Consider the following 14,476-nt stretch of genomic DNA (forward strand, 5'->3'; position numbering starts at 1 on the left):
TATCTATCTATCTATCTATCTATCTATCTATCTATCTATCTATCTATCTATCTATCTATCTATCTATCTATGACAGAAAGGCGTAATCCAACGACGTTGCCACTTGGGTGGACATAACCTCGCGTCACCAGGCTCTTCTCGGGGAGAAAAGGGTGGACTTGCAACCATGCAACTAAATTACCATAAAGTGTGAAGCTGTTACAATACAGTAGGTGGCGGTAATGCAACAATTACGAATGCCAACCGCCATAAAATACCAGGAGGAGCAAAGAGCATGGAAGGAAAGAGAGGAAACTCCGGCCATTTTTGGAAACAGAATGCGCCTCGCAGTGGTCAGCTGCGGTAGCGCGGGCCCCTATAATCAGCCTCTCTAAACAGTAACTCAACGGGAGAACACTCTAAATTTCGTGGATTCACATCTTTTCTGGGCGTACTGTAAATCTTGATTGAAGTGGTGTAGTGCAGGGATGTAAAACAACAACCATATTGTGGAAACTAAGCAAAATTTTTCGTTTTTTTCTTTTAGTTTTTTCAAGATAAATAGTAAATGCAAAGGACCCGAGGTTAAAACCACAGCAACACACTTCTGACGGAGTGGACGACAGCCGCATTAGCTATTTATCTTGAAAAAACTAAACAAAGAAAACGAAACATTTTGCTTAGTTTCCACAATATGGTTGTTGTTTTACATCCCTGCACTACACCACTTCAGTCAAGATTTGCAGTACGCCCAGAAAAGATGTGAATCCACGAAATTTAGAGTGTTCTCCCGTTGAGTTACTGTTTAGAGAGGCTGATTATAGGGGCCCGCGCTACCGCAGCTGACCACTGCGAGCCTGTGCGAGGTTCTTTTGGCGCTGTCACGCTTCCAAAAATAAAAAATGGCGGAGGCTGCTGGGCGCTGATGTTGCAATGGGGCAATATGGAGCTTTCAGTTCTTTCCATAAAAGTTCTTTGGGAGGAGGAGAAGAAGGAGAAGAAGAAGAAGAAGAAGAAGAAGAAGAAGAAGAAGAAGAAGAAGAAGAAGAAGAAGAAGAAGAAGAAGAAGAAGAAGAAGAAGAAGAAGACGGTTGCCCAGCGACCAATGGCAGGACGTCTGCATGTTTGCTAACGCTAGCTAGTGCTGTCAGATGGAGTAGCAGCATCTGCAGAGCTGCACATGTGGGCTGTAACGAAAAGGACCTTTGCAACTTGTCCTGAGAGACACGGACGACATCAAACGACAGGTTTGAATGTAGCCTCAACGCGAGACTCATCAGAATGACTGATGAGTGTCTCGTTGAGGCTAGGTTGAATGTAGCCTGGTATCCAGCTCCATATGAATCACAGTTGTCAGCAGCACCTACTCTTCATTCAGCACTTTCATTGGGGCTGGTTACCAGGCTAGGCTGAATGCAGTCGCTTGAGTCTTGATCTACGAGCTGTGCTGTGTGTGAGTTCCTTTGTACCACGCTTCTGTATTTCACTGTGATGTTCTGTCGACACCAGGAAATGAAAGGTACCATGTAACGTTACAGGCGGCTGAACTGAAACAAAGTTTGTGTAGTAGATCCTGTCATCACGCGTACCAGATAGGAGAGGTACTATGCATACAAGTATCCAGATAGAACAGCAAGTCAAGTCAGAGCAATTCAACAGCCCAGTATCATTCAATTCAATATAAGAAAGAAAACTCAATTTCTTAGACTTTTAAAAGTAAAAAAAAAAAAAAAAGGATCAAAACACAAGTGCTATGTATATAAGAAGAATTTAAATTCAATCGTCTGCGGGAACAAATCAAATCACTTTGAATCAAAGTCATTTACACAACCAAGATATTTTCTCAAGACTAGAATCATCAAAGTCGAGTCCCGAGTCACCAGAAACCTAGCCCCAGAAGTGACCCTACTACTGTACTCTGTATATTATATTTAATATACTCGTGCACATAGCGTTCCAATAGGCAATAAAGGGGAAAGGCTGACGCTCTCCTGTCTCAGACGTCCGATTGCAGATCCAAAGATATGATAGTCCTCCTACGGAAGCCAGTAATTTAGCCCACCTGGGCAGACTTTTCCAGCCCATAATTGTTACTACTTGGCCAATAAGTATGTAACATACAACATAAAATTAACTGTAATATCTTCATTTAATGTAGAATGCAAAGGACATGTAACTGCCTTGTTACACTCGCATTCCAGGAATATTGTTATTTACTGCGGCTCTTACTGTGGCTGGTTGGATGCTCCAAGCCAGCAAGCAGCACTCTGCCTTGGCTTGGAAACGGCTATCCGCCCGGAGGCACCCTCCCGGGCCTCTGCTCCGAGGCTCGCGCAGTGAGCCAGCCAGCGTCTACGCACTCCACAGCGCTGTATTTACATCATATTGTGTTTGTACACAGACTTATTGAAACGTGACCGGTAGCTTTCAGATTTGTCCGGTAAAATACATAATTTTGCGGTGCGGAGCGGTGCCGGCTTGTTCTGCCCCAAATCGAGTGGGATCCATAATGTGGATCCCACTCGATTTGGGGGCAGAACAAGCCCTACGCAGCATTTAAGCACCAGGATGGGCCAACGTCATCTCCAGTCCCTCCCACTTTCCAATGGTCAAATCAAACTCCTCCACAGGCTATGTCCCGCCTCTCTAGCCTGTTTCAGTGGGAATACGTCACACAGACCCTCTCAGACCCATTTCAGCTTGTCTTTAAACTGTGTGTACTAGTCATTTGACCCGAATGGCCACCTCTGCTCTGGGCTGTTTCTCTAACCCAGGTTGACAGTCTGCTGCAGGATGTGCAGAAGAGTCGGTGTGGAGCCACTGAAGAGGCGTTTCACAGGTAAACAGACAGACAGGCAGACAGACAGACAGACAGACAGACAGGCAGACAGACAGACAGACAGACAGACAGGCAGACAGACAGACAGACAGACAGGCAGACAGACAGACAGACAGGCAGACAGACAATGTGTCCACTTAACAAACAGAACATGTGATGTCCATGACAATGTGTCCACTTAACAAACAGGTGTCGAGAATTGCAGACCTCGGCTCAGAAGATGATGGGAACACTGAAGAAGCTGACCAAGGTTAGTGCCATACTGTCATACTTTTAGATTACACTTAAAGGACGTCACCGGAGAAAAAAACGCTGATTTATTTGCACATGATCTCACACATATCTGAAAACTGAATTAAAATCAACTCTCAATAACTGTCAAACTAAATGAATTAAAATCAACTCTCAATAACTGTCAAACTAAATGAATTCAAATCAAGTCTCAATAACTGTCAAACTAAATGAATGCAAATCAACTCTCAATAACTGTCAAACTAAATGAACGCCTGCAAATTGTTTACAGTTTTGGGATATGTGTGAGATCATGTGCAAAACAAATCAGTGTTGTTCTCCTTTTTTCTAAGATTATTTTGGGGGGTATTTTGTCTTGATCAGATAGGACAGTAGGCAGACAGGAAAGGTGGGGAGAGAGAGAGGATGACATGTGGCAAACGACCACGGGTTGGATTTGAACCCGGGTCGGACACGTGAAGAACAGCCTTTGTGGTGCGCGTTCTACCAGGTGAGCCACCAGGACGCCCAGAAGTTCTCCTTGAAGCCTAAATAAGCTGTAAAGAGTTCAGCAGTAGAATGAGCCTCAAGTTCTGCATCACAAAAATGACAAACAACTAATATGACCTGTTTTCTTTGGTCTTTTCCAGACAGTTTGATGTAACCCTACTATATTCTGTTGTGTCTGATCAAAGCTGACTCTTAACACATTCAGTGCCAGCGACGCCATATGGCGTCATTAGAAATTTACCGTAGAGTGCCAGCGACGCCAAATGGCGTCAATAACTCGAAATTGTTTTTTTGACGGGGGGGTGTCCATCTCAGCTTCTTACATCCCCTCTTACAATATGAGAGCTATTGAATGTGTCTAACCTATTTTACAGAACCCTTAGGTGGCAACAGCGCACTCCAGATGAGAGAACGTGGAGTGAAACACACAGAAGAAGTCATTGGGGAAAAGGAAATCGCATCGCATCCGTCCGTATGCAGCTGCTTCATTGAAGCATAACGTTTAGCTGTGCCCCTGCAGCAGCCAATCTGCTATCACAATTGAGCACCTCCGTGTCGCTGCAACAGCCCATTCGCATGATCAGCCGTGGATTTGTTATTATTCTCAACTTGAAGCATGGGAGCTGGTACACGCGGCTGTAAAAAAGCTGGATCTAGCGGACTTTTTCAGTGCTGAGCACAGGCAGAGAAAACAGCAGAGCAGAGCAGAGCAGAGAGACACTCCTCCCACAACGGGGGGGGGGGGGGAGGAGGAGGGGGGGAGGTGGGGCACGCAGAGCAGCACACAGCACTGACCCAGACAGACCCAGACAGCAGGACAGGGTTGGCAAACGCAAGCCAGAATATCCGATGCCCACCAGCAGCAAATAAAGATCAGCAAGAAGCTGCAACCAGCAGCGCACGCAGGGGCCAGCGCTGCTGGTTACAGCTAAAAATATTATTCTTCCAAACAAAATTCCCTGGACTTCACTGTTTTATTGAAGGAAATTATTTTTGAGGTGTGACTACATCAGAAAATTAGCTTCAGAGTCAGTGATGTGTTTGAAATGTTTAATTTCACAAAAGGGCCATTATCTCAGCTTATAGAAAAAAACTGCTCTTTTTTGTTAAATCAAGCTATCTTCTCCGGCTGATAACTAAAGAACGGAAAATGGGATCAATAAACTTTTTTTTGCAGGTGATAGAAGAGAGTCTCATCGTTATTTGTGCGTGTTCAGTGTTTACATAGTAATTATTAAAGAAATTATATGACTGTTTTAAAATGCATTGCGGCCTATGTGGCACAGTACAGCACCTTTTGCCCAAGGGCCGTGGCACTCAAAGTGTTAACCTAAACTGAAACAATAACCTGCTGTCTGTGTTGCCGTCAGGCCGATGAGCCGGCTCCGGTGGGGAACTACGAGCAGAGGAAGCAGGAGGAGGAGAGACGACTGCAGGGCCTCATGGAGCATCTCCACAGCCTCTCTCTGGAGCTTTCACCTCCAGGACCCAGCGCTGCTGCACGGTAGGGGTGGGCCATATGGCCCTGAAATAATATCACCGTATTTCAGGGTATTTCTGCCATAACCATATTCTTGACGATATGACAAAATATGTTATTATTAGTTTCAAGAACATGCAACAAAATAAGTGTGTTGTATTCAGCTTATGTTCAGACGCGGGAGTGGGCCAAATTATTCCGGGTTGTTTTAACACTTCCGGTGGTCACGGCGCCAAATATAAAAGAACGTCTAATAAGAGAGTTGTTTTTGTAGCGGACAGTGCAGGGGGTAAAACAAAGAACGTAGCCTACTACTTTGAGCTCGGTACACAGCAAGCAAGCAGAGTATCCACTGTTAGCCAGGTCAGATAACGTTATCGTCGAAAATGACGAGCACTTTCTTGTAAAACATACCTGGACTCCAACAAAGAAAGCTTCAGATGGTTTTCTCTCCTCCGAGCGCAGCTCGAGCCACTTACGTCTATAAGACCTGCAGACGTTAACGTAATTCCCTGGAATGCGAGAATTAACGAGCCAGTTACATGGCATTGCATTCTTAGACATTGCCGTTTGCTTTTATTTGGTATGTTACATACAATTGGCTAAATTATTAGTTAATTCAGAGTTAGATGATATTGGAGCAGCCAGCCTTTTTCTTTTTTCTTTTTGCCGGAAGTCGTCACACGACCACACAACCGGGTCAAATGGGCGTGGCTACATAAGGTGAATATGTCAGCAGAAACGTAACGTAACAGTTTGCCTTCAAATATGCTTTAAGTATTACCATGGTTTGTTGAAGGAGGAGTTTCACCGGCAGGACGTAGCGCGTGGGAGGATTACGTTATCCTCCTCCTGGAATAGGCTCCCCGAACCGACCAGTGGAGGCACTAGTGCAGCGACCAGGACTCATATCCTGAATCCGGCTTCCCACTCGCAGACACGGCCAATTGTGCCTGTATGTACGCCCGACCAAACTGGAGGTAACACAGGGGCTCGAACCTGCGACCCTTGTGTTGCTATACGAGGAATCTACCGGTGTACTAGCCGGACGCTCGTCTGGTTAATTAACATTGCAAAGTCGTGTTAGACGGTGTGGCTCTTTTTCCACATGCTTTGTTTTGATCCACAGTCACACCTCCAAGGAAGACAGCGAGGAAGATGACGACGATGACGAAGATGACAGTGACGATGATGACAATGACGTCAATGATGAAGATGAGAAGAGAGCAGTGAAGCCGCCTTCTCAGTCTGACCCTCGTATCTACACAGCACTCAGCGACTTCAGAGGAGAACAGGAAGGAGATCTTTCTGTTCAGGTGAGTTACTTCCTGATAAATAAATGATCACATTCATACAAACAATATTAGGATTTAGTCTTCAATGACATGAACTCATCGGTAACATCTAATAATCATCTACAGAGTATTTGTCACATTTCAACAGCTTATTAGTTGTAGTTGACATTCAACAATTCAACTGTTCAACAGATTTAGAGTTCTCACCGGGCTTGAAAATTCAAACCCCACCCGACCCGACCCGAGTAAGTTGAAGCCCGAGCCCGTCGTGCTGAGTCGGGTCCCGTTGGGCTGAAACTCTAAGCAGATTATCTATAGAGTCTATGTGACAATTTATGTACATACATGTTACACGAGGTGCAGGTGTGTGGAACACGTTATGAACATACATGTTACACTAGGTGCAGGTGTGTGGAACAGGTTATGAACATACATGTTACACTAGGTGCAGGTGTGTGGAACAGGTTATGAACATACATGTTACACTAGGTGCAGGTGTGTGGAACAGGTTATGAACATACATGTTACACTAGGTGCAGGTGTGTGGAACAGGTTATGTACATACATGTTACACTAGGTGCAGGTGTGTGGAACAGGTTATGAACATACATGTTACACTAGGTGCAGGTGTGTGGAACAGGTTATGAACATACATGTTACACTAGGTGCAGGTGTGTGGAACAGGTTATGAACATACATGTTACACTAGGTTCAGGTGTGTGGAACAGGTTATGAACATACATGTTACACTAGGTGCAGGTGTGTGGAACAGGTTATGAACATACATGTTATACTAGGTGCAGGTGTGTGGAACAGGTTATGAACATACATGTTACACTAGGTTCAGGTGTGTGAAACAGGTTATGAACATACATGTTACACTAGGTGCAGGTGTGTGGAACAGGTTATGAACATACATGTTACACTAGGTGCAGGTGTGTGGAACAGGTTATGAACATACATGTTACACTAGGTGCAGGTGTGTGGAACAGGTTATGAACATACATGTTACACTAGGTTCAGGTGTGTGAAACAGGTTATGAACATACATGTTACACTAGGTGCAGGTGTGTGGAACAGGTTATGAACATACATGTTACACTAGGTGCAGGTGTGTGGAACAGGTTATGAACATACATGTTACACTGGGTGCAGGTGTGTGGAACAGGTTATGAACATACATGTTACACTAGGTGCAGGTGTGTGGAACAGGTTATGAACATACATGTTACACTAGGTGCAGGTGTGTGGAACAGGTTATGAACATACATGTTACACTAGGTGCAGGTGTGTGGAACAGGTTATGAACATACATGTTACACTAGGTGCAGGTGTGTGGAACAGGTTATGAACATACATGTTACACTAGGTGCAGGTGTGTGGAACAGGTTATGAACATACATGTTACACTAGGTTCAGGTGTGTGGAACAGGTTATGAACATACATGTTACACTAGGTGCAGGTGTGTGGTACAGGTTATGAACATACATGTTACACTAGGTGCAGGTGTGTGGAACAGGTTATGAACATACATGTTACACTAGGTGCAGGTGTGTGGAACAGGTTATGAACATACATGTTACACTAGGTTCAGGTGTGTGGAACAGGTTATGAACATACATGTTACACTAGGTGCAGGTGTGTGGAACAGGTTATGAACATACATGTTACACTAGGTGCAGGTGTGTGGTACAGGTTATGAACATACATGTTACACTAGGTGCAGGTGTGTGGAACAGGTTATGAACATACATGTTACACTAGGTGCAGGTGTGTGGAACAGGTTATGAACATACATGTTACACTAGGTGCAGGTGTGTGGAACAGGTTATGAACATACATGTTACACTAGGTGCAGGTGTCTGGAACAGGTTATGAACATACATGTTACACTAGGTGCAGGTGTGTGGAACAGGTTATGAACATACATGTTACACTAGGTGCAGGTGTGTGGAACAGGTTATGAACATACATGTTACACTAGGTGCAGGTGTGTGGAACAGGTTATGAACATACATGTTACACTAGGTGCAGGTGTGTGGTACAGGTTATGAACATACATGTTACACGAGGTGCAGGTGTGTGGAACAGGTTATGAACATACATGTTACACTAGGTGCAGGTGTGTGGAACAGGTTATGAACATACATGTTACACTAGGTGCAGGTGTGTGGAACAGGTTATGAACATACATGTTACACTAGGTGCAGGTGTGTGGAACAGGTTATGAACATACATGTTACACGAGGTTCAGGTGTGTGGAACAGGTTATGAACATACATGTTACACTAGGTGCAGGTGTGTGGAACAGGTTATGAACATACATGTTACACTAGGTGCAGGTGTGTGGAACAGGTTATGAACATACATGTTACACTAGGTGCAGGTGTGTGGAACAGGTTATGAACATACATGTTACACTAGGTGCAGGTGTGTGGAACAGGTTATGAACATACATGTTACACTAGGTGCAGGTGTGTGGAACAGGTTATGAACATACATGTTACACTAGGTGCAGGTGTGTGGAACAGGTTATGAACATACATGTTACACTAGGTGCAGGTGTGTGGAACAGGTTATGAACATACATGTTACACTAGGTGCAGGTGTGTGGAACAGGTTATGAACATACATGTTACACTAGGTGCAGGTGTGTGGAACAGGTTATGAACATACATGTTACACTAGGTGCAGGTGTGTGGAACAGGAAGAAACAGAATCTGTTTGTTAAATGTAAACTAATAAGCTTTTCATACAAAACCTACAGACAAAGACAAACAGCTGAATTGTTGAATCTCAACTAGGGCTGCACAATTAATTGTATTTTCATCGTCATCGCAATATGAACATGCGCAATAAACACATCGCAAAGACTGCCTGAAACGCAATGAATAACAAAAGTAGTTTTATTTACATGTGTCATGCATTCCCACTCAGCATCGGATCATTTTGTCTTGTGTTGTAAATCCAGCGTACACCTTTCCCTTGCAACAGTGCGCTCCGCCCCTCTGCCAAAGCCCAAACACGCTGTGTGTAGTTTCAGCTAGAGTCAGTGTGTATTTCATTTCTTTATTCAGTGGGCATAGGCTATGTTTGGGGTCTACGTTAGCATTATTAAAGCAGAAAGACATAGGAACTGTATAGCTAAAGTCGTATCGTCATCGCTATATTGAACAATGTTATCGCACATCGCAGATTTTCCTCATATCGTGCAGGCCCAATCTCAACTAATAAACTGTTACTATACTCTGTAGACTCTGTGTAGGTGGACTATCCAAATAAAGTGTTACCATCTCGCTAATATTTTAATACTAAGGCCCCTTTCACTATTTCTATAAAATGGCTTCTTATAACCAGGTCTAACAATTGTTTTTCCATCTTCTCGAATAATCATGAAAAAGAGGTTTTCTGTAAAAAATAAATAAAAGAGACAAAAAGGCACTCTTCAATGTGTTTGCATGACTGCAAAATAAAAAATAAAAAATGCTTATTTGTTAAGCGGAACTCATGGTCGGGTGTCAAGCTGTCACGCTGCAGCTGCCGAACCTGCCGGCGTGCAGCTCCCCGAAAAAGTAATATAATATAATATAATATAATATAATATAATGTAATGTAATGTAATGTAATGTAATATAATGTGATATAATATGATTATAATATAATATAATATAATATAATATAATAAAATATAATATAATATAATATAATGTAATATGATATAATATGATATAATATAATATAATATAATATAATATAATATAATATAATATAATATGATATAATATATTATAAAACGGCTCTCTCAAATCAAGCAATCTGATTGGTTCACAGCCATTGTATAATTCCAGTAACCGAGTTCAATAACCCATGGCCATGGGTTATTGGTTGCCATGGCAACTCTCTTACTAAGAGAGTAATAAAAGGCTTACCTCAAATGACAACGTAGGAAAAAAAAATGGCGGAGACAGCTGTCAGATCCTTGTGAATCGATCTTCGCTTATAACTTTACTAATACTTCGCAGAAAATAATGTTTTGTACAAGAATAGATGCGGGCTAATGTCTTCTTTGCAAAAGAAAGGCTGTTAACCCCGCATTTAACCCCGCATTTAACCCCGTAACGTTAGTTGGTGTTGGCTTTGCAGAAAGCATTCAGCTTCTCAAGCGCTGAGAATGCAGCGCTGCGGCTGGAGCTGCCTGTCGGGGATTCCAGAAAGCTCTCAGCTACTCAGCAAGCGCCAGGATTGGCCAATGTCAACTTCAGTCTCCAGAACGATCCAATCAAATCACCCGCATGTTCTTGCGGTCCCGCCTTACAGTAGTGTTTCAACTGACTCTATCAGAATGACATGCCAGTCGGAGTCGGACTTATAGTATTATTATTATTATTATATTATCATACTTGGAAACCGTTTTATAAAAGCAATATAGCACTCGAGCTGCGTGTGTTGTGGAATATATCCCCCTGCTCAGCAGTTATCCCACTCGGCCTGCGGCCTCGTGGGATAACAGCTGATCAGGGGGATATATTCTTCACAACACACTGGCTCTCATGCTATATTGCTTAAATATAATATAACATAATATAATATAATTTAATGTAATGTCGATGGGGAGATAACAGGAGCGAGGGAAAGCTATGACCAAGTATATACACTACATTCTCTCCTTTGGCTAACTACTCATTGAAATCCTAGTGAATTCACACCATTGACTAATTTTGCTGGGGACTCCCCTGGACCCCCTCATCAAGCTGACATTGGAGCATGTATGTCTAGCTGCCGCCGTGCTGTCCTAAAGTTTCTCACTTGATCAATTGAACAGAGGACATTTTCTTTCATCTTGGCCTTTTTATTTGGTCTTAAAAATGTTGTCCATCATCTTGACTTCAACCAGCAGAGGGCGCTCGCGCCCTTCAAACAGTGTTTCCACAGTTCTAGTCCTAGTAGAATCATTCTGAAATCTAGGCTGATACAGAGTGAGTGAGCTAAAGAGAGAGTGGTGCCAACTGATGTCCAAAATGCTTGATAGACACGTGACTCACATAGCTATTAGTGTGTGTGGGGGAACAGTTCCAGGAAGTACGCTTGAATGCATCAAATAAAGCTGATAATATACAATTGTAATCTTTAAACATCTTTAAACCCTTTCAAAGTACCTCACAAACGGCCCATTCTGCTGCAACTCAAGTTCAAGTTCAAGTTCAAGTTCAAGTTCAAGTTTATTAGTGTCCCAAAGGGCAAATTGAGTTGCAGCATATAGACATACAAATAAGAACATTGACAAGAAACAACACAAGTAGCATGTTAAATGTTACATGCCTATAGTTAAAATAAATAAAAGGCTAAATAAACATCTACACTCTACTCTACTCTACACTGCTGCTTAATCCAGAAACTTACTTCCAGGAACTAAGGCGAGGTCAAACAAATACAACAAATCAACTGGTCCATTGGAGTGAATGGAGATGACACAACTCTTATATCTCTATGGCTCTGGGCTGATAGGACTCACGCAAGGCAACTACACACCTTTATTTTCAGCCACTGTTTGGTGTGTGGTGAAGATCAGCCCCTAGACCAGTGGTTCCCAACCTTGGGGTCACGACCCCAATTGATGATGTCACTGATGATGATACTTATGATATTACCAATGTAGTGAAATTCTGGGGTCCCTAGATTTTTGTGACTTTGTGAATCAAAAAAGGTTGGTAATCCATTTATACAAGTCAGATATTCATTCTGAAAGCTTTCCTGTCCATCAAACAGGCTGATGGAATTTCTCAATGTAACAAGGTTCATAAATAAGCAGGAGAAATGCAGAAAGTTAAGTGATTAGAATAGAACAGTTGTGCATTCTGTAAGTCAAAGGAGCAACTTTGACTTGCAGGGCCCGGACACACCATACGCCGAAGCTATGCTGAAGCAATGCTGAAGCTACGCAGCGTGGAGGCAGTTTCATTTCAGCGTCCTTGTTAAGAGGCGAGACCGATCACACCAGCACGCGGGCTGCAGCGATAAGTTTCAGCTTCTGTTCTATTTTTCAAGCGTGCAGCACCCGAGCTGCCAGGCACGAAGTCAATGATTTGGCGCGGGATTGCGAGAATTGTGCATATTTTTGTCACATCCCGCAGATTTGTAAGTTATAATGTGGGAGAAGTCACACAAACTGGTTTGTTGCCCTGTGTTTCAGAGGGGCGCGGTGCTGAGGATCATCAGGAAGACGGCAGATGGATGGTGGCTGGCGCAGGACACTAAAGGCAACAGAGGAGTCGTCCCTAAAACCTACCTGAAGGTACACAACCAGTCAACCAGCCATTTTGTGTCTCAAGATGACACTGATGACACCAGTTTATTTAATTGATTTTCACTCCTATTACACTGCCCAGTCACTTGAAGTCATGCTATTACACTGCCCAGTCACTTCTAGTCATACTATTACACTGCCCAGTCACTTATAGTCATACTATTACACTGCCCAGTCACTTCTAGTTAGGGCTGCACGATATATCGTTTACACATCGACATTGCGATGTGCGCATGCGCGATAGTCACATCGCAGGACGTGCGATGTCAAAAGCAAATTAACTCGTCATGTTGCTTGATAAACTCTCACTTTAGGGGTAGCCTACTGAGTGAAATGCAGGCTCTCTCAAAGGAGAGAGACGCCCCGCTACTGTACTCACTCATTTAGTGCTTAGCTTCAACACAACAAACATGCACAGAGACCTAAATTGAATTATCTTTTGCTTATGTTGCGTTGCTGACAGTAGCCCGTCTGTAAAACGATGTGGTTGTGGAGGCGGACTTGTCCAGTTTGCAGCGCACTCGCATACAGCAGGCTGGCTGCTGTAACTCAACATGTCCGTGGAGTGGAGATATTTACTCTTGAAACACCAAAAAGCAAGACCGCAACTTCTAATGACACGAAGGCTGATTACTGAGAAGTTGTCCGTGTTATCACTGTGGCTGTCTCTCCCCTTCAAGTCTCTGATGTTGCATCACATGATAGCAGTAACGTTACGGTAGAGTTAATCATACATAGCGACTTATTTACACAAAACATGTCAGTGAAAATAAAAAGAGAAGAGACATATCTGGGCAATTAAATGTATATTTATTACTTTTCACGAATGAATTGTTTGTCACCGGTCGGCTGCATGTGAATCCTCGTCTCTCTGTACTGCCAGCCTTGCGCTCAAAAACCGGAACTCCGCAGATGCGGAGTGTACCACTTGGTCGTTTCTGGAGGGGGTTTCCGGGGGGTCAGACCAAGTGTGTAAAGTGGCAGGGGTGTTTCATTGTTGATTTATTGAAACGTTAGAAGAACGAAAGAAGTTGAAAGCAGTGATTATAATCAATGAAATCTAATGTTTTTCTGCAAATAGCATCATTGGGAGGTAGATTCTGGCACTCAATATTAGGGGTGGGCAATATATCAATTGTATATCAATATTGTGATATGAGACTATATGGTCTTAGATGTTGGATATGGTAATATGGTGATACAGCATACATGTTGTCTTTCCCTGGTTTTAAAGGCTGCATTACACTAAGTGAAGTGTAGGCTAGTGACATTTTAAAGTAGAATGTCATAACTTACTCACTTTTTCATGTATGTAGCCTAAGTCATGGAAATCCATTGGTCAAAATGTGTATGCACCCTGATAGATGACGCTCTGAGGCCTACAGTATAGGCGACAGCCCAGTGGTTGAGAAACATTAAAATACCTAATTTCCCCTCCAAAATCAGATGGACTCCTCTACAAAATCATCCCAATCATTCTAGAAGTATTCTTTTCTTTAAAATAGAGCTATTCTGGTAATCTGGTGAAAATCTGTATTTTTTCATATCGCAATATATATCGCAGGGGCAGGGAATATCGCAATGTCAGTTTTTTCCAATATCGTGCAGCCCTACTTCTAGTCATACTAATACACTGCCCAGTCACTTCTAGTCATACTATTACACTGCCCAGTCACTTATAGTCATACTATTACACTGCTCAGTCACTTATAGTCATACTATTACACTGCCCAGTCACTTCACTTATAGTCATACTATTACACTGCCCAGTCACTTATAGTCATACTATTACACTGCCCAGTCACTTCACTTATAGTCATACTATTACACTGCCCAG

General features: G+C 42.9%; 1 pseudogene across 1 annotated transcript in view; it reads left to right on the plus strand.

Annotated features, from left to right (window-relative positions):
• The first annotated feature begins 2,744 nt into the window (after window positions 1-2,744).
• LOC310789162 (nephrocystin-1-like) overlaps window positions 2,745-14,476 on the plus strand; it is a 63,224-nt pseudogene continuing 51,492 nt past the window's right edge. The window contains exons 1-5 of the transcript in view: window positions 2,745-2,818; window positions 3,008-3,068; window positions 4,930-5,063; window positions 6,169-6,355; window positions 12,526-12,627. The product of the transcript in view is annotated as a nephrocystin-1-like (transcript). The remainder of the gene's footprint in view (window positions 2,819-3,007; window positions 3,069-4,929; window positions 5,064-6,168; window positions 6,356-12,525; window positions 12,628-14,476) is intronic.

The sequence above is a fragment of the Poromitra crassiceps genome (assembly GCF_964638095.1).
Source record: "Poromitra crassiceps genome assembly, chromosome: 14".
Lineage (NCBI taxonomy): Eukaryota > Metazoa > Chordata > Actinopteri > Beryciformes > Melamphaidae > Poromitra > Poromitra crassiceps.